This window comes from Euprymna scolopes, chromosome 36 (genome assembly GCF_053919585.1).
Source record: "Euprymna scolopes isolate OS-2025 chromosome 36, ASM5391958v1, whole genome shotgun sequence".
Taxonomy (NCBI): domain Eukaryota; kingdom Metazoa; phylum Mollusca; class Cephalopoda; order Sepiida; family Sepiolidae; genus Euprymna; species Euprymna scolopes.
In genome coordinates, this window is record NC_136517.1 from 78,000,865 (window position 1) to 78,026,645 (window position 25,781).

General features: G+C 34.2%; 1 pseudogene; it reads right to left on the reverse strand.

The window, feature by feature from the left end:
• Positions 1 to 22,491: 22,491 nt before the first annotated feature.
• LOC145260766 (5S ribosomal RNA) lies at positions 22,492 to 22,610 on the reverse strand (annotated as a pseudogene).
• Between the last annotated feature and the right edge of the window lie 3,171 nt (positions 22,611 to 25,781).

A 25,781-nucleotide genomic window follows, 5' to 3' on the forward strand; every position in this document is an offset into this window, starting at 1 on the left:
TTTTAACCATTTCTAAACAGTAATGAAAGAGGCAACCTGCACAGTGTCTGAGAGTTGTTATCAACTGACCTGTAAGGAGCTGAAACCCTAGGTTGCCTTCGAATTGGTTGAAATATTGTAGCAAGACTGCATATGTGTAATTTGATCTTTTGTTAATAAATATTTGTCAACGAAGTATATTTCCGTGTTATTCCTTGTTTACTTCGATACCTGCTTTCTGCAAAACTTTTTTGAATTTCTGAACGAGCAATGTAAACAAACAGTAACATCATTCAATATACGTGTCCGACCAGTTCTTAGGAGATTTTTTGCATTACCATCCGTTGTTTTCCACTTTCTCACGACAGCTCCAACTTTACTCACCACTAAATTTAGTTCTGAAGCTATTTTCCTGTACCTCTTTCTATCTTTATGCCTTGCGCTGGTTTCCTTACGCATGTCATTAGTATGACAACAGCATATTCTTTTTATTGCTTTGACCCTCAAGTGTGTATCCGTTGATATATGCTTTCATATAGAGTGGCGTGGTTCTCGGTTAATTAACTGTGGCTAACCGTGTCGGATATACACCCGAGAGTCAAGACAATGAAAAGAATATTCTGTAGTCATAGCCCTAATCATTAGTCAATTTGCTTGTTTTAACAATTTTTAACAGAAATGAAAGAGGAAACCTGCGCAGTGTCTGAGATTTTACGACTGGCTTAAGAACACAACACATTTTAAGGCTATTGAGGAGAATTTTTTTTTATTATTATTCCTCATTTCCAAGTGCAATTAACTGGAGATAAATCATTATAAGGAGACACGTGCGTGCTCAAGGAATCTTGGCACCAAAATGATTAAAAAAAAACGCATTCTCTGGAAAAGTAACGGTTATCATCATTACTATCTATCTCTCCTCTCCACCGTCTCCCTCTCTTTCTCAGCAACCACACATACACAAATACACTATATATATATATATATATATATATATATATATATATATATATATATATAGGTATATTTATATATATAAAAAATAGGTATATATATATATATATATATATATATATATATAAAAGGAAGGAAAAGATCTACCTTAAACCACTAACCTAGTTCTAAAACAGATCCTTTGTTCGATAAAATGCATGCCCATTGGCTGATAGGAGGGGGCGCGGTGGATACTAGAAAGCTGATTGGCTAACTAGAAATCCTCAACATATATAAAAACAAGAAGCAACCACAAAATTCGCGCATAAGCCTGACGAATCCTATAGTGGATGAAACGCAGAATATTCAGTGTAGCTTAATCGCCATATATATTTTATAAATTACTATATATATATATATATATATATATATATATTACAGCCTAGATCTACTTTAATATCAAGCACTGTCGAATTAAATACTGAAAATATCTATATAAAAGTTTATGTAAATAATAATAATGTTGATGATGATAATAATAATAATAATAATAATAATAATAATAATAATAATAATAATAATAACAATCAAACACGACAGTGTTTGAATATACGATTAAGTGGTAGTTTTAGTCATTAAGAACTGCTTTAAAGTTCCACCGCTCACTCATTTTTCGACCAATTTTCAAACAATTATTACAGTTTATAGATCACCTTCTCAGCTATATTGTGAAAAAAAAAAAAAGATTTGCAATTTTCGTTCTGTAAAAAAAAAGTCATAATGAATTTACTGATGTTTAAAATTGTAAAAAAAAACTCGTAAGCGACGTTTTTATGACTGATTTCCATAGCAACCACGTCGCTTCAGCGACTACTGTTGCTACCAATTCGACGCTCTCGCGAAAAGAGGGTTAACAAGTGAAACAGAGAGATGAAGTAAAGAAAGGGAGATAATTGGGTGATTTTATTGAAAGCAGACGATTGCTGTTAATTGTTATTACATATGTGTATGTTATGTTCATGGAGACAAAAAAAGACTGAAATTAAACAAAAAACAAGTGAATTTACTGGAAGCCTGGAAAAATCATAGATTATAATAGAAAAAATGTAAGCATGACAAGCAATATGGTTAAGCTTAAACATGGAAAAGTAAAGGACTAGTTGTTAAAAGTGGAAAAGAAAAGAACAAGATATTCTAGTAAAAAATATAACAAATTTATAACTTAAAATAATTCAGCGTTAAGAATTTTTTTAAATTCAGTTTCTAACATTATATAATCAATTCTTAATGCTGCAATATTTTAAATTAGAAATTTATTATATTTTTTACTAGAATATCTTGCCTTTTTCTTTTCCAGTTTTAACAACTAGTTCTTTCCTTTCCCTGTTTAAGCTTAATCATATTACGTTTCATGCTCTCATTTTTCTATTGTAATATATATATATATATATATATATATATAAAGCTGAATGTGTGTGTGTCTGGTCACGAATAGGTTCCTATATGGTTGACTATTTTAAAAAAACTGATTGCATATAATGATAGATGTATCGAGACACAGGAATGGGTATGTTTGATCTGGCAGAACGGTGATTCATTAAAATTGTGGGGTCTGCGTTCGCGCCTGGTCCACAAAGTATGGAAATAAAAAATTTAAAAATTAAAAAAAAAACGTTCACAAGTGTTTTTGATATAGATGTACATAAAGAATATTTGATAAGTATGTTTTAACTTAAATAGGGGTGGTATAATAAAATTGTGGGGCCTGCGTTCGCGCCTGGCCTCCATAGAATGGAAATAGCCACAAACTTTAAAAAAGACTTTTCATATCTATCTGCGTAAGTATACTTTGATAATTATGTTTCAGTTTGAAGAAATATGATATAATAAAATTATGGGGTGTTCGTTCGCACCTGACCCCCATAGAACGGAAATATGTCACAAAGTTTAACAAGTTTTCTTTAATATAGATCCACAGAATATTTTGATAAGTGTTTTAGTGTGAACAGGTATGGTATAATAAATTATGGGGTTTATCTATTTTATTTTTACTTCCATCATATTTTGCTTTGGTTTTGATAATCCCGAACTCGAAGCTATCTCTTTACAACCCTTCCTTTTCATAACCTATCATACTTTCATGAATCAGAGTCCATTTTCTGTAGGCTGTTTTTGAACCCAGTCAACGACGGGTACTTTTGCTAATATATATATATATATATATATATATATATATATATATATATATATATATATATATATATATAATGCTCCCTATCTTAGGTTGAGCATATTGAGAAATAATATAAAAATTATTATCATTAGCGTAAACAAATTGAGCTTAGGTACTTTGGGCAATGTCAAAACATTGTTAATTCATTACCCGCATAGCAGCAGCCGTACAGCGCAACGGTTAGTAGCTTCGACTGTCGGGTTCGATCCTGGCTTGAGGTAGTTGCTTGTCTAGCCGCACTGATGGGCCGTGAAACAGTGAAACAGTACTGTATATATATATATATATATATATATATATATATATATATATAGTCGCACATATATATAGTCACACACATACATACACACAGACACACACACATATATATATGTGTGTGTGTGTCTGTGTATGTGTCTCTGTGTGTATGTGTGTGTGTGACTATATATATATGTGCGACTATATATATATATATATATATATATATATATATATATATATATATATATATATATGATGTTGCCGTTCATGTACATACACGTAAGCATGCATTCCAGCCGGTGATAATAGCATCGAACGATGAGATCAAATCGTCAAATGGAGATTGGCAGGGTGAAATGTCAACTACTTGACGCGTGCACCTGTCGGAAGCGCAAACAAAGCAGGTCTCATAGGAGAGTAGGAGGAAAAAAAGAGGAGACAGAAGTCGAGAAATCAACAACGCACAAGCGTTACTCTAATCCATTTCGCTCTTTTTCTCTGTCTCTGGCTAAGCGCACGCATTTACGACGCAGTAAGGACAACTAGCAAATGAAAGTTTTATATTTTTTTCATACAAAATGTCTGTACGCGTTTGCTTTCTGGCTGGCGAAAAAATATGAGCAACAGTATGGAAAACATTGTGGTTGAGATCGGTATATTTGCCGATGATAAAACGCTTTATAATGGGCACGAGAAAAGAAAAACACGCACACATATAAATAAATGGCAAAATCCTCAGTAAACGACCTTCAGTCCATAGTGGAGTGGGGCCGTAAATTGATGATAACATTCAATGCTACTAAGCCTTGGCTTCTTTCCTTTAACAATCACGAGAAACTTTTCCAATAACTGATTGCTTTAACTAATTACACTCTTCCTGAGAATTCTCTCTTGAAACTCATCGTCTTAACAATCCTAAACAACATGGACTGAAACAATTACATTGAGGACATTGCAAAAGCTGATGCAAAGAAGCAGGGCTTCCGCTATCGAACTAGGGGAATACTCTTACCTAAGTGTATTCTGTATCTCTACAAAGTCACTATTTGCCTATGCATAGAGTACTGTTGTCTAGATTTGTGCATCTACATAATATATATATATATATATATATATATATATATATATATATATATATATATATATATATGAGAAAACAGTTAATAAAATATGTTTAAAAAAATCACTTTGAAATGAGTTAAAAACATATTTAATCTGAAAAGGAAACACTAGATAAATGGATAGTCCTTAATCCGCGGAGTTTCGAAGAAATACTTTCCTTCTCATCAGAGGGTAGGAATTAGCAAAATGCGGGATCGGATTTTGCATGCAGAAGTATTTGATGAAACAACAAGTAAGTCAAAGATCTTACTTGACAACAAAAACCATATTCCCTCTGCTTCACTTTTGTTTCCATTCTAGTAGGCCAGGCGCGAAGGCAGACCATATATATATATATATATATATATATATATATATATATATATATATATATATATATATATATATATATATATATATATATACTTGCAGTAAAACCCGATGTTCATTGAATGATAATCAATAAATGTTTCACACGCCCATATTTTTATTGTCATCCATTTTTCAATGAAATCAATTTTCTGTTCTAGTTTGGGATCTATCGATGTGTGCAAGGAACAAGCTTTATATGGTTCATTACAGTAACTTAGTCCACAATACATTTTAGTCTAGATTGCACCGAATTGTTGCTTTTATAAAATTTCTAGCATTTCAGCCTGGCGTTGTCTGGCTGTTTGTAGGTGTATGTTGTGGGGTGGGGGCGGTCAATTTTTTGTAACTCTGACCCCTATTATGACCCCTTAACATTTATTGTTTAGGGCTCTAATCAAGTTATTAAGTTAGAGCCATGTCCAAGGAGCCTATATCTAAAATTTCAAGTGTTTAGACCCAAAATTGGCGGAGGAGTTCAGTACAGTTCTCAAAGGTCAAATCGTTGAACTTTGACCCCTTAACAGCCAAATATCTGGCCGAAAACCGATTACAAAGATTTTCCCAAATCTCACTACCCTGTATATCAAATTTCGAATCTTTAGACTGAAAATTGACAGAGTTATTGCGTAGGGAAATGTACACACACACACACACACATGCGCCCCTGTCATTTCAAAGAACCTATTTGTGATGTTAGGCTGTATAAGGTGTTAACTTTATTCAAAATCCCTTGTTCCTTCTTTCATCGGATTTTTTCGAATATCGAGGATCGATATTTATTGAAGACATTCCAATACAAAGCATATCTAACAACACTGCCAGGCACATAAAGTACCTTCGTGTGCAATTTGATATAAATATGTCCAGCTGTTTTTGAGTTTATATGGAACGAACTTACACACTCACAGAAAAAATTCCTTTAAGATAATAGTAAAAGATAAACACACACAAGCATATATGTGTGTGTGCGTGTGTGTGCGTGTGTGTGTGTGTGTGTGTGTGTGGTTTTTCATGTGTTTGTATAAATGCGTAGTTTGCAATAAATTATTCTTATGTTACAGGTAATATCAAATTTAATACAATATGACGTGAGAATCGGATGCAAAGCAATAAATTATATTAGAATAATGCAATGCGGCTAGAGTGGCGATATTGAAAAGTCACTTATATAAATATACATATATATATATATACATATATATATATATGCATATATACACATAGTAAGATATATATATAGCATATATATATATATATACATATATATATATATATGCTAATATATGTATATTGTTTGTGAAAAGATTGCAGAGATATTGGTTATAGATCTTAAAACTCGGTAAAAGATTTGCGCATGAATATGATTTATTGAAAACACCTACCCGTGCACACACACACACACACACACACACACACACACACATTTATGCATGCATGATCAAGCGTATCACACCTGTACACATATAATAGTTGCGTATTTGAAAACTAAACTCAGACATCTTTTGTTTTCGTTTCATTGTCAATATTGTTAAAACCACACAAGAGTCAAATATCCCGTTGTTACTTTTACCTGTCCGTGCATTCTATTCTACTTTTTGCGTCTCTGATTCCTTTACTTTTTCCGGCTCTGTCGGTGGGGCATTAGAATACGCCGACTGTCCCCCTGCAGAGGGTAAAAGTCCCTCAATGGGGGTCCTGGATATGACCTTAAACTATATCCAGTGGTGAGGCCCCAGCTTGTGGGCTTTGGGGAGTGTGGAGCCACCCTTTAATTACCATTGCTCCCAGGTCCACTCTGACCCAGAGTGGTAGTACCTGTTAGGGTCCCAACTATGGGTTAAATAGAAACCGACGTGAAAACAACAAATATATTCTATTAAAAAATTTCTTTTTCAAAATCTTTGGATTCGGCATTAAATAACCCGGAAAGGATTGATATGCCGTAAAACGAAAACAACTAACCAAACAACTATTTACTTTTTCCAGACTCATCAGAGATACTACCCCCAATCAAAATAATTTTCTTTTGCTCGTTTGATATTTCCAGTTTATTTACTAACGTGCCTCTCGATGAGACAATCATTACTATTTGCTGCAATGTACTTTATCGTAGTGAACTTGTTCCTCCCTCTTCTTTACCTGTGAAATATTTTATCGAAACTCTTTCTCTTTTGCACAAAATCCGTCGAGTTTAGTTTCGACAACGTGATGTACCAACAAATTGATGGAGTTTCCATAGGTTCTATCCTTGTCGACATTTTCGTTGGGTTTTATGAATTAAAACTTTTCAAATCATCACATAACTCTCCTGGTTTTTATTTTTGTTATGTGGATGATACGTTTGCGACTTTTCCTTCGCATGACCTGGCTTTAGAATTCCTCGAACGTCTTAATTCTTTACATCACACTTTGTCTCTTACTATGGAGATGGAAAAGGACAACTCTTTCCCGTTCCTCGACGTACTAATCGAAAGGTCTAGAGGTGTTTTTCTTACCTCTATATATAGAAAACCTACATTTACAGGTCTATATACTACATGACGTTCTTTTACACCTAAAACCACCAAGTTGACTTGATTTATATTTTAGTACATTGATTCCTTATCGGCTAGATACTGAAATTACTAAAATTAAAATATCCTGGTCAATAACTGCTACCTAGATTTCTTAATTGATAAATGTGTTGAATTCAAAATCAACCAATTTAATAAGGATATAACCTTTGACCCTTCAAAGTGTCCTGTGTATCTTAAGTTGTCATTGGTTGGAAAAAAATTTGTCCCTTTCATTAACCAAATTATACAGACTATTAACAATTGTTTTCCATCTATTCTACCTCATTTGATTTTCGTTACGAAACCTGCATTTTCTTCTTTCAAAAAAGACGATTTGCCTCGTATGTCATTGTGATGCTGTCTACGTCGGACGAACCAGCGTTCACTTTGAAACAAGAATCAGACAACATGTATTTTCAGGTTTTCGTAATAAAACTAAAATTCTCCTCAACCCACAATAATTTAGATTCTGCGATTGGACAACATTTGTTGGGTAATCCAGAATGTGGGTTGGCATATAAGGACGACTTTTTTTTCAATTCTGTTTCAAGGCCGATCGTGTAGTCATCTGAAAACTCTCGAATCTGTCTCCATTGCACGACTCAAGCCCTCTCTCTGCAGACAGAAGAGGTTTATCGATTCGTTGGACCTTTTATGTGATTTGAAGAGAGATACTATAACTAGATATGTATATTTATACATGCATGTGTATAAATTCCCTACACTCTCTCTTGTGTATATTTTCTTTGTGAGATTTACAAATGCTCCCCGTTTTGTTTTTTTTTCTCTCTCTCTTTCCGCTTTATTTATATGTAGGATTTATCATTCCTCACTCGTGTTATTGTACGAGATATTTTTCCTTTTAATAAAAATACATATAAAGAATCCACTTTTTTTCTCTTCTCCCCTTCCTTCCTCCCTGTACATATTTATTTTATGGTAATTGTAAATATGACTTCTCATTTTCACCTTATTTTTAAATTCTTTCCCCTACTTTCTTTTTTTTTTAAATCAAAATGCCATCGTTTATCCCTGATGAGGATGGCGAAAGACGTCCCGGGTTAAGGTTCAAAATAATTCTTTTCTCTGTCATATATAAATGTTGTACCTCTAATAAACTTTTCTAATATATATATATATATATATATATATATATATATATATATATATATATATATATATGAAATAAAATGGAGGAGGAAGGACCTGAATACTCAACGTTTCGCCCGATTTATGAGGGCTTTTTCAAGAGGGTTGGTCATTGACTGGAGAGTCGGAGGATTGGGGCTATATATAATGATGGGGAAGAGCAGCATGTTTTCCTTATGTAAATTAGATATCATATATACATATATATATATATATATATATATATATATATATATATATATATATATATATACATTTTATGAGATAAAATAAATTATAGTAAACTAGCGTAGTTGATTACATCTAAAAGTTAAAAATATAAATCGGGCGAAGCGTTGAGTATTCAGGTCCTTTCACCTCCATTTTATTTCGTATCGTCGGATTTAATCCAGCTCAACAACAATAATATATATATATATATATATATATATATATATATATATATATATATATATATATATAATTATGTTATCAAAGAATATATCTTTAACAAAGCAAAACCTATCAAGATAATGAAAGCTCAACACTATTAAAAGGAGCAAACAATAATATTAAATGAAAGATGAGGAATAAAAGTTATATGTAATTTTATTATATCATCAGAATAATAAGGAAACGTTTAGGTGAAAGTTAAGAAAAAACTCTAAACTTCGAAGCTAAATTTCTGGATATATTTCTGACAGCAGCTCCTGGGGATTGTGTAACAAATGCCTAGTGCCTACTCGGGAATGCTTATCATGATGTGATAATGATATGTAAGTGCAACCCTTGTAAAAATCCACACTAGCTAATGTACTCATAATTGGTATTGGGACACATCAGTTGTCGGAATTTAATTTTTTTATGGACTTCGCCATCAACAGTGCAAAGGGAACGGTGGCGGTGTCAGCATCACTCTAAACTTTCGTCCCCAAGTTGAAAAGACATTGCTCAAAAGGATAAGGTACTACAATAAGGCTGACTGGGACGCCATTAGAGATCACATCAGAGATACTCAATGGAGAAATATCTTTGCTCTTTTTGTGGAACAGTACACAAATGAAGAAGCTGAATGGTTCAAAGCAGCAATTGAAGTACATGTTCTCACACGGAAGTTATATAGCAAACCCCACTCTCCTCAAGGGTTTACTTCTACTTGCACAGCTGCCATTGCTCAGAGGCAACATGTATAGCACAGATTTATATATATATATATATATATATATATATATATATATATATATATATATATATATATTATAAAGAAGTGAACCATCGCGTAAATTCAATCAACTAAAAAAATGGAAACCGGGGTGAGGAAAAAAAAATATAATGGGGCAAGTTATATGTTCAATAAAATAAATAAGTCGATTAAAAATGATCGTTAAAATACACCCAAAACGCTTTTCGTTCAGACTAACATTTTCAAGGGTCATAAGTCTGAAAATTATTATGACTCTTGAAAATGTTAGTCTGAACGAAAAGCGCTTTGGGTGTATTTTAACGATCGTTTTTAATCGACTTATTTATTTTATTGAATTGTACATATAACTTGCCCTATTATATATATATATTTTTCTTTTTCTCACCCCGGTTTCCATTTTTTTAGTTGATTGAATTTACGCGATGGTTCACTTCTTTATAATTATTCTAAAATTTTTCCAATCGAATAAAGATATATATATATATATATATATATATATATATATATATATATATATTGCAGTTTGTGTTCAATTATGTAGATTGTGCCTTTTGTTAACAAAATAAAGATGGCTTCTGCACTTCTGTTTTCATTTTGTAATATTTCGTGTGTTTAATAAGTTCGCCTAGTTTATCTATAAATTTATATATCTATAAAATTGAAAATGTGTGTTTGTGTGTGCGTGTGTCTGTGTCTGTGTGAGTACATTTCTCTACCAAATAATTTCCAGTTTAGAGACTCGAGATTTGACATAAGGGGTATTGAGGTTTGGAAAAATCTTTTCAATCGGTTTTCGGCCAGAAATTTGGCTGTCAAGGGGGTCAAAGTTCAACAATTTGAAAATTCTACCAAACTCCTTGGCCAATTTTGTGTCTAACCACTTGGAATTTTAGATTTAGATTACTTGGACAAATATCAAACGTTTTAATTTAATTTGAGACCAAAATTTAAGAAGTCAAACTTGGAGTCAAAGTTTTAAGAAAAATTGGCCCTTGCGGTCTCTAGCAAATTACTCAGCCAAATTTTGGTCTAAACATTTGAAATTTTACATAAAGTGTATTCAGCAATAGGGCAAGCTTTTTAATCGGTTTTTGGTCGAAAATTTGCTTGCCAAGGGGTCAAAGTCCAAAAGATTTGACCATTGCGGCCTCTAGCAAACTATTTAGCCAATTTTGGGTCTAAACATTTAAAATTTTACATTTGGGTGGTTGAGTTATGGTTGCTATTAAATTCATTTAGATTTGGGGTTTTTGATACTGTGCAGCTATAGACTACATTTTTTTATTTTACATGAGCCTTGTAGGGGACATTTATTTTTTCTTCTACAGTTACAGCCTGTAGTCATAAACGTTGGTTTAAATTTAATAAATATAAACAACCTTAAATCATTAAAAATGTTACTTATTATTATTCAATATTAAAATTAAACTATAACTTGACATGCTTGTTAATAAAAATTTTTGATCATCAATATTATTGTTATTATTAATTGATCTGATATATCGACCATTATTATATATTATTAAAATATATTCTTAACCTTAACCTATGATATATTTTTTAATTTCAATAAATAAATAAATTATCAAATATTAAATTCAATAATTTCAAAATAGATTATAATATATTGTTTGCTTGATTTATTATTCCTTAAAAATTAAGTTAAACACTAATTATCTCCCTTGCATTGTTTAATTAAAGAAATAAGATTATCTTCCCCTTTCTTTCTTCAGTTTTAAATTTAGCGTTTTAATCAAATGTATGCTAACCGATATAAAATATTCCATTAGCGTTCTTTTTGAAAATTTATCATTTCATAAGTTGGAAAGCTACAATAAACATCCATATGAATGCTTTGACCTTAATTGCTGATTTCAAAAGGCGAAGAATTAAAAGGTAAATAATTATATATATTTTTATATATATGTATGTATGTGTGTATGTATATATATATGTATATATATACATATATATATATATATATGTATATGTGTATATATATGTGTGTGTGTGTCTATGAATTTTATTAGAAATATATCATTATAATATTATATTTAAACCAAATTCAGATTTATAATTTTATTCTATTTTATTTCTATCTTTAACCCATATTAATTTTCTTATCAAGTAAATGCATACCTTTATTTTATTTTTTTCCAGATACATCTGCCTTACTGTTAATGCTAGCTTTATTTATGGTGTCTTTTACATATATTAAAAATCCTTCCCAATACTTTGCTAATGAGGAAATTTTGTTTGTTAAAAATACTATATATAAAAATTATTGTCCGTGGCTTAATGTCTAACACAATAAAAACATTGTTTTCCGAAACGATCGTACGCATTATTGATTTTGTTGTTGTTCCTTCTTATGAAACGGATTTTTAGTTTAATTCTAATTTGAATTTTAAATTATCAATGACATTACTGAATATATATATATATATATATATATATATATATATATATATATATATATAATAAAAATTACAATTAAATTTACCCAAATGATCCAAGATGGTAAAATAAAAGTATATTATAAATATTAAAGAATTAATATTTATAAAATTATCTCGGCCAGATGTAAAAGCCCGATAAAACCAAACAGGAGATAGAGCTTATAACAATAGCAAACAGTTAATAAAACACGAGGAGGAAAGTATTTCTTCAAAACTCCGCGGATTAAGGACTATCCACTAATCTAGTGTTTCCTTTTCAGATTAAATGTTTTTAACTCTTTTTCAAAGTGTTTTTAGCATGTTTTATTAACTGTTTGCTCCTATATATATATATATATATATATATATATATATATATATATATATATATATATTTGGCTTGTAACTATACTGATTATATATATATATATATATATATATATATATATATATATATATAATCAGTATAGTTACAAGCCCAATATATATATTTTTTTTTCATACAAAACAGTTCCTCCATCATATCAAAATTTCGATACAGTTTTTGCAGATCCGTTTCGTTATACAGATTGCTAAAAAAAAATTTACCGAAATTTTTACATACTGGAGGCGCTGTTTTGCATGAAAAAATTATGTTTGGATATTGAAATATAACTACACAGTCATTCTTTTATAATAGAAAGTTTCATTGATATCAAACAGAGAAGATATTTAGGAAGCTCGCGTAAAAAGAGGGATTTTTTTCAGAGGAACAGCTCATCGCCATTGTTTGTTTTGAGCATGGTACCATTGTCGTTCATATTACAAAAGATAAATGCGTGTGATGAGTGGGAAAAGAAGGAGTTACAAGGTAAACGATTTATTACTCACTAGCTTGAGTGCCCGGTGTTGCCTAGGTGTTAGGCGGTGTGTGTTGAGAAAAAAAAGTTGTAGCAGGCAGATAGGCTCGTGAAGAAGGAAAAACACGTGATAAAAAACGTGACGTCTTTGCTGTTGCGCCCATCACCAAACCAGAAGTGACGAATGTTTAAATTAAGGTTAGTCGATCGAAAAGAGGGGATGACTTTCGAAAATATCGGCCCCTCCCTGTAGAAAAGTGTTAGGTTAAGAGTGAAGGAATTAATGTTTTTAGCCAATTTTTCGATATCTGTTGTCCGAAGGGTCGGCTTTCAAAGCGATACTGATCTTGCGAAAATCCGTCGCCTCTGTCAAAATTTTTTCGAGACATACATACATACATTTAAACAGACAAGTGAGATTTATATTATAGATTAGCGGGGGTGCCCGGCGTTTCCCGGGTGTGTGTGTTTGGTGGGAGGGGTTGTAAATCAGAACAAAAAGGAAACTAAACGATAGCGATTAAAAAAAATGGGCGCTGGTGGCGTGTGGGCTCGAACACGGAGCCTTGAGGCCTATAGACTGAACCTGAACACCTGCGCTACGGCGACAATGTTAATGTAAGAGCGATTAAAGTGAGTAAAGTCAAGGAGATTTGACTGACAGGTCGCCGCTTAATGAGGTCATTGCGGGAGCGTTACGATGACGGGGCAGTTTTTTGGTGTTTGTTTACTTTGTTTCACTGCGGGATCGTTTTTTATTTAGTGCGGGGCAGTTTCGGTTTCCCTAAGATGATGGGAGGGGTGACCAGCTCCCCATTGAAAGGGGATTCTCCAAATTAAATAGCAATTGTCTGATATAAGGAAAACCCGCATTAATCAAAACTAATTGCTTTTTGGCGTTTTTGGATGTGACAACCTATTAGTATTAGTTTCGCTTTTATTATACGAAAAAGGCGAATCTACACGCGCCGATCGAAAAATATTGAATATTTAACTTTTAAAAGTCGGGAAAATTAAATACACAGGCGACCCCAGATCGTAACTCATAGATATTATGATTTCGACGTGATATAAAAAGTTTTAAAAATGAGCGACGGCCTCAAGAAGACGCCGAAAAAGCCTTTTGCGGACATATACAAAAAGCGAACATACATACACACATTTTCGCTTTTATATTTATAGATGGATGACTTGAAGTTGTATGCAAAGAATGAAGATAAGCTTAGTATGGTCGCATGTTCAGTAATGAGATAGATACAAAATTTGACGTGAAGAAGTGTCATGCGTTGAAATTGAAAAGGGGAAACATTGTTGAAAGTGAAGTACATCTATTTAGGAATTGGGGAATAGATTAAAAATAAAACGAAGTTGAAGTGAACTGAAATAACAGTAAAAGAATACAAGAAAAGACATCGGTTGATTCTTAAGTCAAAATTAAATGGTGAAAACAAAATATTCACAGTAAACACATGAGCAATAGTTATATTGGAAAGAAAAGGAGTTGGAAGATATAGACAGAGACATACGATGAAAATTTTGGGGTTTATTTTTATTTTGCTTTTTTGGTGGGGGTTACGGTGATAAGTTTACTATTGCAGTAATTAATAAAAACAATAATCAATGATAAATCCACGAAATAAGTTTCGTTTCATTCCATTAGGGTAGGATTCCATGTTTTTGTCCTTAAAAAAATTCTGCTCCTTAATAAAACTTTGAGACGAATTTTTTTTTTTTTGTCGCGGTGATTAATTAGTCAACATCACCACAGCTTGAACGGCTGAATATATGTTTTTTTTCTTTTTTTTTTTACTCTCTCGCCACCCTGCATGCCTACTGCCTCTAATTTTTTCTCTCTTCTTTTTTACGGCTGGGGGTTGCTAAATATCCTTACTACACCAACTCTCTTCACCCGTTCTTGACATACCGATAGCCGTTCTTACCATGAGGAGTTGAGGGTATCTATTCCGAAAGCGTTCGTAACATGAGGAGGTTAGCAGCAGGAGCAGCAGCAGCAGCAGGTGCAGCAGCAACAACAACAACAACAACAACAACAACAACGACCGTGCTTTCACTTTTTTCGAGGGGAGGCACGTTTCCACCGGGCTTTTCACCTAAAGAGTGATGTCGATATTTTATATGTAGAAAAGAAAAGAGGAAGGGTGACGATTTGGTGTAGAACGATGCGTAAAATGAGAAAATTATAAGAAAGTTTACATCTCCACTGTAAGGAAACGCTTAGAAAAGTTTTGTACAAATCTGAAAATTGCGGCCGAGCAAACTAGTAAGGAACAAAGAATTTAAGGCATTAATGAACAAAAAGCGAAAGAGAAGAAAATGCTTGGGATAAAAGCCATAATATGCGCCGTACAGGAGCAGGTACCCAGGACAAATTATGCGAAATATCACATTGATAAAACAGGTGACAATATCGATAATCGAAAAAATCCGATAAAAGAAGGAACAGTTAGCTTTTAACTAAATTTAATACCCTTAAACAGCTTAACATCATAAATGCATTTGAGAAGTTTTATTACTGGACAATAAAAGCAACACTATGCTCTTTTATAAGTTAGAGACGCGTCGAAAACAATGTTTCTGTTTCGAGCACAATTGAATCATGATACTTGATTTTGCATTTAAAACTTTAATTATATGAAAATAATTTTATGAAATCAACAGTAGTCTCTCTACAGTGCAATCTAGACTACAATGTATCGTGGACTAATTCACTCTGGAAAAACATGTGAATTTTCCTCTCGGTGCACCGCGGTGAGCCCCCAACTACAGCAGGCAATCAATCGATTAGATTGAAAAATGGGTGATTTCGATAATAAAGTTTTGAAAGTGTAAAACATCCGTTGATCCTCAATCAATCCCGAACAATGTCGGATCTCCCTGCTAAATAATACAGATAACCCCCAACATAGTTAAGTAGTCAATTGCTTTATTATTTCAACATTTGTCTCATCGCCACAATGTTGCATCACTGTGCCTGTTTTACAAATATTTTAATGGAATGTGTTCTGATGAACTTGTTTCACTTGTGCCCCCTCGATGTACATATCCCCGACAAACCCGTTTAGCAATAAGATCTCACCCCTTCACTGTTGTTGTCCCTAAATGCCAGAATGCTTTCTATTCTATTAGTTTCTTCCCACGAACAGCTAGACTTTGGAATTCCCTTCCTGCTGCCTGCTTCCCTGACTGTACTAATATGCAGAAGTTTAAATGTAATATGAATAACTATCTTGTTAATATTTCCTAGACATGGCCCCAAATAGTAGCCCCTTACATTTAAGTGGCATTATGCTTCGTCAGGGGTGAACATGAGTAAAAAAAAAAAAAAAAAAAAAAAAAGTTGGGGAGACTCTCGATTGAACAGTCTGTTATCCACGCATCTTAATTAGAAAAAAAAAAAAAGTGCCAGCCCGTGAAAAGGGACACTTGATTTTTGAGGACTTATTGAAGTAAAATGACAAACAAAAACAGAACAGAAGAGGATGCCGGAAGCGAGAGTATTATATGCGAGCAACGCCGCTTACAGTCAAAATAGACCAACGCTCAATTAACAACAGATGTCGCCGACTGGCAAAACGAAAAGAAAAAAGATTATCAGAAAGATAAGTACATCTGACGTCTCGGCTTGAAAAGATACGAATGCAAATAGAAAGCGCACAAATAATGACAGCCATTCCCTAAATATAACAATAGACGTTCCGACGCGGCTGTCGGTAATTTGTCTCAAATAGGCACATCAATTACTAATGGAGATTTGATATTTGTATGACAGAAGTAGAAACTATGCTATCACTTCTATTAATATATTGTTGCACTCCTATTACTAATGGAGATTTTGTATCTGTCTGTCTGAAACCAAAACTATACTATAACTTCTATTACTAATAGCGATTTGGTATCTGCCTGTCTGAAGCCGAAACTGTACTATTATTTCTATTATTAGTCGAGATTTGGTATCCGTCTGTCTGAAGCTGAAACTATACTATAACTTCTATTACTAATGGCGATTTGGTATCTGCCTGTCTGAAGCTGAAACTATACTATTATTTCTCATACTAATGGCGAATTGGTATCTGTTTGTCTGGAGTCAAACTATACTATTACCTCTATTAATTGTACTGCTGTACTATCGTTTAATGCTCAATTCAGAGAAGAGTGGTAGCATGTGTTCTGTTGTCACGAGGCGCTCCTCCCAGGAATTATCTCCTCTTTGAAACAGGAACGTCTAGTTTAGCATATGTTCGTTCGGCATAAGACCATCATCCCAGACATTACTCCCCTTTGTGGCGTGAGAGCGTAGTGTAAGATATGTTCGGTCATCATATATACTATCCTCCCAAGCATTACCCGCTCCTCTTTTGGTGGTAGGGAATACTGTAGGTTCAGTTTTTCTTTTATACAATACTCCCAAGCATAATCTTTTTTCCTTTTTTTACATGTGAATGTAGTATCTGTTCTTTGGTCTTGATACCATCCCCCAAGGCATTTCTTCCCTATCCTTCTTGGTGATGAGTATCTGTTCTGGTGTCTCTAGGCCATACTTGCATGTATTGCTTCTTCTTCTTCTGGAGGTAGAGCACGTTGACAAGAAATTGTTACAACTGACTGTTCATTAGCAAACGCAACACTTACACGATGGTATGCAACCGGAGGACGTATTAATGTAAACAAGGTGTAGTTTTTGTAGAGGTATCACTAATTCTTTCATAACTTTTCTTTTTCTTTTACACAGGAATCACCACTTATCAAGGCCCAGAGGCCACTCAAGGATAAGAGTTAATGGTTATACATTAGTCAATTAGTCAATGTGATTATAGCGTAGTAAACATAGGTAGTGGCAATTTTGTAAATTGGATTACTGAGGGAGGCGGTCCATCAAGGTTGGACTTGAAGATAAACAGATTGTAGTCAGCGGGAAAGCAGGCAATCAGAAGAGAGTTCCATAGGCGTGCAGGTCTAAGAAAGAAGCTTTGTTCATGGAATAGGCGCAGATAAAGAGTGTGGGAAATTATTGATAGTGGTTTTAGCTAGACGGGTGTTTTTCGTGAAAGTTTAACGATGGTGGGACCATAGATTGGAGCTCAGACGAGTACTTGCCATGAAAATAATGATAAAGCAGAGACAGGCTTGCAACGTTTCCTCTGTGGAAAAGAGGTTGCAGGGAAGAGAAAAGGGCATCCCTCACTAAGCTACGAAGTCTGTCCACATGAAGGAACCGTTCTTCAAAGTTTGCTTAGTTATTTTTTTATTTAAATCCCAATAATTAACCCTTTATGACCTGGTTGAACTAATTCGTTCGGTCGTAAATAAATGAATATAACGCCATCAATAAAGTCGAAATTGATTCAAACACGCCTTGTACGTATTAGTTCCGTATCTGGGTAGATACCAGATACCTCCAGACCGCAACTATCCATTGCCTCCGGACTGCAATTGTCCATTGCCAACTGCCAATATGCTGCCATCTAAAATTAACAATAAATATTTTTTTAATTAGATAGTTTAAAAAATGTTGTTAATTCGTGCCATAATTCACGTCATGAAGGGTTAAGTATGTTTTTAACTCCGGCGAAATTCATGGTCACATGGTCAGCCCTACATATAAACAACAACAATTACTACTACTGCTACTACTACTACTACTACTACTGATTTATATTATAACTTTGGATGTTTGTCCGCTTTACTTTTCCTCCGAAACTAATTGTTCGATCTGTCTAAAATTTTGTATATAATTTAGTTGCAGTGAGGTGCAACGAAATAAGTATTATGATATCAGTTCGATACACAGTTAGAGATTAATAGGGATAAGTCGTCAAACTACTACTACTACTACTACTACTACTAATAATAATAATAATAATAATAATAAAAACAAGTGAAGCATGCATAGTCCCCCGTGAGTACACTGTGAATGCGGCATAAAAAAGAACTAAGTTCAGCATTGCCCCCCCCATTTAGTCCCAAAATTCCCCAGGGGATGTCAAATCCTGGTGAAAATGAACAAACGGTGCAGTTTTTGGGTCTTAACGTATGTAAATTTGACTTTTGCACCATGCAAAAAAAAAAAAAAAAAGACGAAGTCCATCATTCCCCTCTCCCCATTTAGCCTCCAAAGTCCCCAAGGTCTTAACATATTTAAATTTAAGTTAAGCACCATGCAAAACTGCTAAATAGACATACACAGAAATTTTGGGACAAATATGGTAAAATAGTCCCAAAAATGGAGTGTTTTTATCAGCCTTAAAAGAGCCCGTGGGGCACACCCAAGAGTTATCGCAAAGTATAGACAAACAAAATTATATAGAAATCAGTTAGTTACAACTTTTCAGAAAGTTTTATAAAAATCCAAGGTATCAGTTTTTTTTATAATAAGCACAAAAGTGTCAATTTTAGCTATTTTAACCCTAAAGGCACCCAAGGGGGACAACCAAAGCTTTCCATCAAAATCCGTCCTATTATTTTTTACTCATATCATGTTTAATGTTTGTGCAAAATTTCCAAAAACATCCAAGGCGTAGTTATTGAGAAAAGTGCGGACAGACAAACGGACGAACCGACAAGGGTGAATTTACAGGTCCACCCTCCTTTTGTCGAGGGACCAATAATACTAATTTATATTATATTTCTGTTTGTATGTTTGTCTGCTTAGGGCTAAGTCATCAAAATACTACATTTACTCGAGAAGTTTTCTCGAAACGACTGGGTTGATCTTTTTTTTTTTTACATGGAGTTCCCCACTTATCAAGGCCCAATGGCCACTCAGGGATAAGCGTTATTGTGTGTACAGTAATCAAAGGGATAGTGTAGCAATAGTATTGGAGAATTGATAAGGTGTCATTACTTAGGGGGGGCGGTTCATCAGGAATTTGTTTGTGTTGGACTTGAAGACATCCAGGTTGAAGTCAGGAGGGAAACAGGCAAGCGGAACAGAGTTCCACAGGCGTGCAGTTCTAAGAAAGAAGCTTTGTTCATGGAATCTACGTTTTGATTTAGGCACAGATAAGGAGTGGGGAAAATTATTGACGGTGGTTTCAGCTAGTCGGGTGTTTTTTGAAAAAGATTGGCGAGGGGGGACCAGAGAACGGAGCTCAGACGAGCACTTGCTATGGAAATAACGATTTTGTACGTACCTTTGTTATTGATATGTCCTGCGAAAGGGATACATTTGTTTGAAGGAGCTGGCTAGAGTACTCGAGAAATATACTAGTAAGTCGCCTTATGCAACAGTTGAAAAGGTGCAGCGAACTAAGTAGTATGGCATCCGTTCGATGTACGATTAGGGTTGAATAAGGATTGTAGGGGTTGGTATTTAATGCAAAATGAACACAAATTTAATCATAGTTAATCATCAACTTAGCATAAGGAACTCATTCTAAATCAAAAACTATATCTTTTGCCCGAGTTCATGCAAACAACAACAACAACAACAACAATAATAATAATAATAATAACAGAAACAACAACAACAACAACAGCAACAATAATAATAACAGAAACAATAACAACAACAACAACAACAACAACAATAATGATAATAACAGAAACAACAACAGCAACAACAACAACAATAATAATAATAATAATAACAAACAATAACAGCAGCAACAATAATAATAATAATAATAATAATAATAATAATAATAATAATAACAGAAACAACAACAGCAGCAACAATAATAATAATAATAATAATAATAATAACAGAAGCAATAACAGCAACAGCAACAACAACAACAACAACAACAACAACAACAACAATAATAATAATAATCCTACAAGCACAAACCGGTATCAGTACTGGCAAATGAAAGTCACAAAATCCCATGGGACATGAATATACAAACGAATAAAACCATCCATGCAAGAAGACCGGATGTCATGATTAGAGTCATGACAACAGCATATTCTTTTCATTGTCCTGACTCTCGAGTATATATCCGAAACAGTTAGACACAGTTAATCAATAGAGAACCACATCACTCTATATAAAAACATATACAATATCAATGGATACACACTCGAGAGTCAAAACAATGAAAAGAATATGCTGTTGTCCTAGCCCTAGTCATAATAGCTAACAAGAAGGAAAAGATTCTGCCAGATTGTAGATTTTGCTGCGTCAACAGACCACAGAGTGAGAACCAAGAAGACAGAGACGCTAAGCAAATACACATCATCGGCCAGAGAGCTCAAAGAAATATGTAAGATAAAGAAAGTAAAGATAACACCATAATAGTAGGAGCGCTTGGAACGATACTGAAACACTTTGAAAAAAGAATGGGAGAGATTGGAATCAGGGGGATGGCTGAGAAGATACAACGGATAAAGATAATGAAAATAGATGAAATATTAAGAAAATCATTGAATGATGAGACTAACACACATGAACTACAGGCACAAGCTTGGCATACAGAATCTGCAACAGATGCAAAACACAAAAGGACATCACATGGTATCATGAAAACTGAAATTTATTTTGTGTTACCATAAACTGGCGCCACACCAAATAAGTGAGGAGGGTCAAGGAGAATGGAAAGACCGAGGAGTGAAAGCACGAGCCAGATCTCAGCTGAATGAGTGCGAAAAAGATTGGAACATTGGGGAGGTTTATTGCCATCCAAATCTCAGTGAAGATCAATGGTCGCTGTCAACGAGAAATCAATGGTAAGCGTCTGTTGCGGTTATGCAAATTAGTTTGGAAACGTTACCGAAAGAGGTGGAGAGTACTGGAAATCTGGGGAGACTTGTTGTCACTCAGATTCCAGGGAACACCACAGGCTGTTGTCAGAGAGAAGTCTTTGATGGTGATGATCTGTGTTAGGACTTCCAGTGATGCACATAAAAATAAAGTTGTCGGTGTCTTTTAAATATTCGAATAGATTTTTATCTAACGATTGTTACCTCCCTGTAGCACGAGTCGCGGATTAAGACCAAACAACCATTGTGGTTCAAATGATATGTAAGGAAACGGCGGTAGAAATTTAAACAGAAGAGGATATAAAAGCCCAGCATTTATCTTGAATTGTTGCGTTGTTGTACCTAGGGCTATGACAACAGAATATTCTTTTCACTATTTTAACCTTCGAGTATATGTTAGACACAGTTAATCAACCGGCAACCACATCACTCAATATGGAAGCATATAAGATATCAACGGATACACACCCGAGAGTCAAAACAATGAAAAGAATATGCTGTTGTCCTAGTCTTATTAATGCCCCACTTGGACCTTCGAGTATATATCCGAAACGGGCACAGTTAATCAACTGTGTGTGTGTGTGCAGTCAGCACCAATCCTATTAAGGGTTTAACCAGATTCCTCCGAAGGAGGAAGTTTCATGGGAGTATGAAATTCACAAGCGGTTCCCAGTCGCATGTATATCCCCGTTAGGGGAGATGACGACGTTAGGTTTTTGCAACTTTTTGCAGGGAGGTGTCAACGTCCTCCTACATACAACATCTGGACTTCCCAAATTGGTCACCCATTTTAGTAATGACCAGGCTCAACGTTGCTTAACTTCGGTGATCTGACGGAAACCGGTGTGTCAACGTGATTATGCCGTATAGTTTATCAACTGAGAACCACATCACTCAATATAAAAGCATATAACAACGGATACAGACTCGAGCGTCAAAACAAAAGAATATGCTGTTGTCCTAGCCTTAGCTACCGCGCTTGGACGTCTTTTCCAATATCCACGGATCCTGATTGGGAAAACTGTACTGAATCAATATCGGCGGTGAAAAAGTTTCTTGTGGTGTCCTCATAGACGTCTTTCTCGTGCAGCAGTGGATACTAGATCTAAAGGCATATAGACATCTTGCTATGTAACTCCCTGGAGTCCCCTATTTGACACGATCTCAAAATAGTAGCCTCTTACGTTCTGTGTGGCCATTCCCCTTCCTTGTCACGTGAAACGTTAGACTTGGGGTTGTAAAATGATCAGAAAATAGTTGGACACTCATAATAGTAGCCATTTTTAATTTTTCTGTTTTTTTTTTAATTTATTATTATCACGTACAGTCGCTCTCAACAACATCTGGAATGATGTATTGTTTATCACTCGTATCTATAAACTAACACCCGTTTGTAGGTAATAAAACTGATAGCGGCCATTATGAAACGTTAGTAATCGCTTCAGCTGTTGCAATATTTGAAATATTATTAAATAAAATGACACTCTCAACCGAATGTTTATTCGGCCACTATCAAATGTAAGATGAGTAAAAAAAACATTTTTTCCAGCGATGAACACTGCTTGTGCATGGGTGCCCGGAGCGAGCTTTGTCATACTAAGGTCGTTCCACAAGTAAAACCTCTTTTTTTTTTTTTTTTTTTTTTTTTTACTTCCAGAAGATATCCCACTACTGATGCAATTCTCTATCTGTATAAAAGCCAAGTACGTCCAAAGATGGAGTACTGCTGCCACATCTGGGTTGGAGCTTCTAAGAACAGCCTATCCTGCCTTGACAAAGTACAAAATAGACTTCGTGGCTTAGTATAGGATGCCCTTTTCTCTTCCCTGCAACCTCTCTCCCACAGAAGAGACGTCGCGAGCCTGTCTTTGTTTTATCGTTGTTTCCATGGCAAGTGCACGTCCGAGCTCCAATCACTGCCCCCCCTCGGCAATCTTTCACGAAAAACACCCATCTAGCTAAAACCACTATCAGTAATTTCCCCCACTCTTTATCTGTGACTAAATCAAAACGTAGATTCCATGAACAAAGCTTCTTTCTGCGAAGTGCACGCCTGTGGAATTCTCTTCCGTTTGTCTGTTTCCCACCTGACTACAACTTGGATGCCTTCAAGTCCAACATAAACAAATTCCTGATTAATCGCCCCCCTAAGTAAGACACTTTATCAAATCTCCAATACCAACTATTACTACGGTATTATCCCATTGATTACTGTACACACAATAACCCTTATCCTCGAGTGGCTTCCGGGCCTTGGTAAGTGATGATTCCCCATGTAAAAAAAAAGAGAGATGAATGTTTCATGTCATAATAATGTCAATAAAGTAATCAAAACAATGCAATTTGACAATACCTTCTGATCCATTCGGGTGGAATGTTGTTGTTGGGGATAAAATGGTGTGCAAGTTGATGCTTGACACACCAACGTAAATGCTATTTTAAACTTAAGTGTGACACACCAATAAAAATATTATTTCAAACTTAAACGTGGCACTCCAACGAAAATGCTATTTAAAAATTCATCGCGACACTTTAACGAAAATGCTATTTCCGACTTAAACATGACACTCCAAAGAACACAATATTTCAAACTTGTGACACACCAATAAAAGTACTATTTAAAACTTAAGCGTGACACTTTAACGAAAATGCTATTTCCGACTAAAACGCGACACTTCAACGAAAATGCTATTTCAAATTTAAACGTGATACTTCAACGAAAATGCTATTTCAAATTTAAACGTGATACTTCAACGAAAATGCTATTTCAAATTTAAATGCGACACTTTAACGAAAATGCTATTTCAAATTTGAATGCGACACTTTAACGAAAATGCTATTTAAGACTAAAACGCGACGCTTAAACGTAAATGCTATTTCAAATTTAAACGCGATACTTCAACAAAAATGCTATTTCAAATTTGAATGCGACACTTTAACGAAAATGCCATTTCAAATTTGAACGCGACAATTTAACGAAAATGCTATTTCAAATTTAAACGCGATATTTCAACGAAAATGCTATTTCAAATTTGAATGCGACGCTTTAACGAAAATGCTATTTCAAATTTGGATGCGACACTTCAACGAAAATGCTATTTCAAATTTGAACGCGACACTCCTACAGAAATGCTATTTCAAATTTAAACGCGATACTTCAACGAAAATGCTTTTTCAAATTTGAATGCGACACTTTAACAAAAATGCTATTTCAAATTTGGATGCGACACTTCAACGAAAATGCTATTTCAAATTTGAACGCGACACTCCTGCGAAAATGCTATTTCAAATTTAAACGCAAAACTTCAGTGAAGATGCTATTTCAAACTTAAGTGTTACACACCAACGAAAATACTATTTAAAACTTAATCGCGACACTTTAACAAAAATGCTATTTCAAACTAAACGCGACACTTCAACGAAAATGCAATTTCAAATTTGAACGCGACACTTCAACGAAAATGCTATTTAAAACTTTAAATCAACGCTCCAACAAAATACTATATAAAAGCTAAATGTGAGACTTTAACGAAAATGCAATTTCAAACTTAAACGTGACACTTCAACAGAAGTGGAATTTCTAACTGTAACGTGACACTTCAACAAAAATGCAATTTGAATCTTAAACGTGACACTTCAACGAAAATGCAATTTGAACCTTAAATGTGACACTTCCACAAAAATGCAATTTCAAACTTAAACGTGATACTTCTACAAAAATGCAATTTCAAACTTAAACGTGACACTTCCACAAAAATGCAATTTTAAACTTAAACATGACACTTCCACAAAAATGCAATTTCAAACTTAAATATGACACTTCAACGAAAATGCAATTTGAATCTTAAATGTGACACTTCAACGAAAATGCAATTTGAACCTTAAACGTGACACTTCCACAAAAATGTAATTTCAAACTTAAACGTGACACTTCCACAAAAATGCAATTTCAAACTTAAACGTGACACTTCCACAAAAATGCAAATCGAACCTTAAACGTGACACTTCAACAAAAATGCAATTTCAAACTTAAACATGACA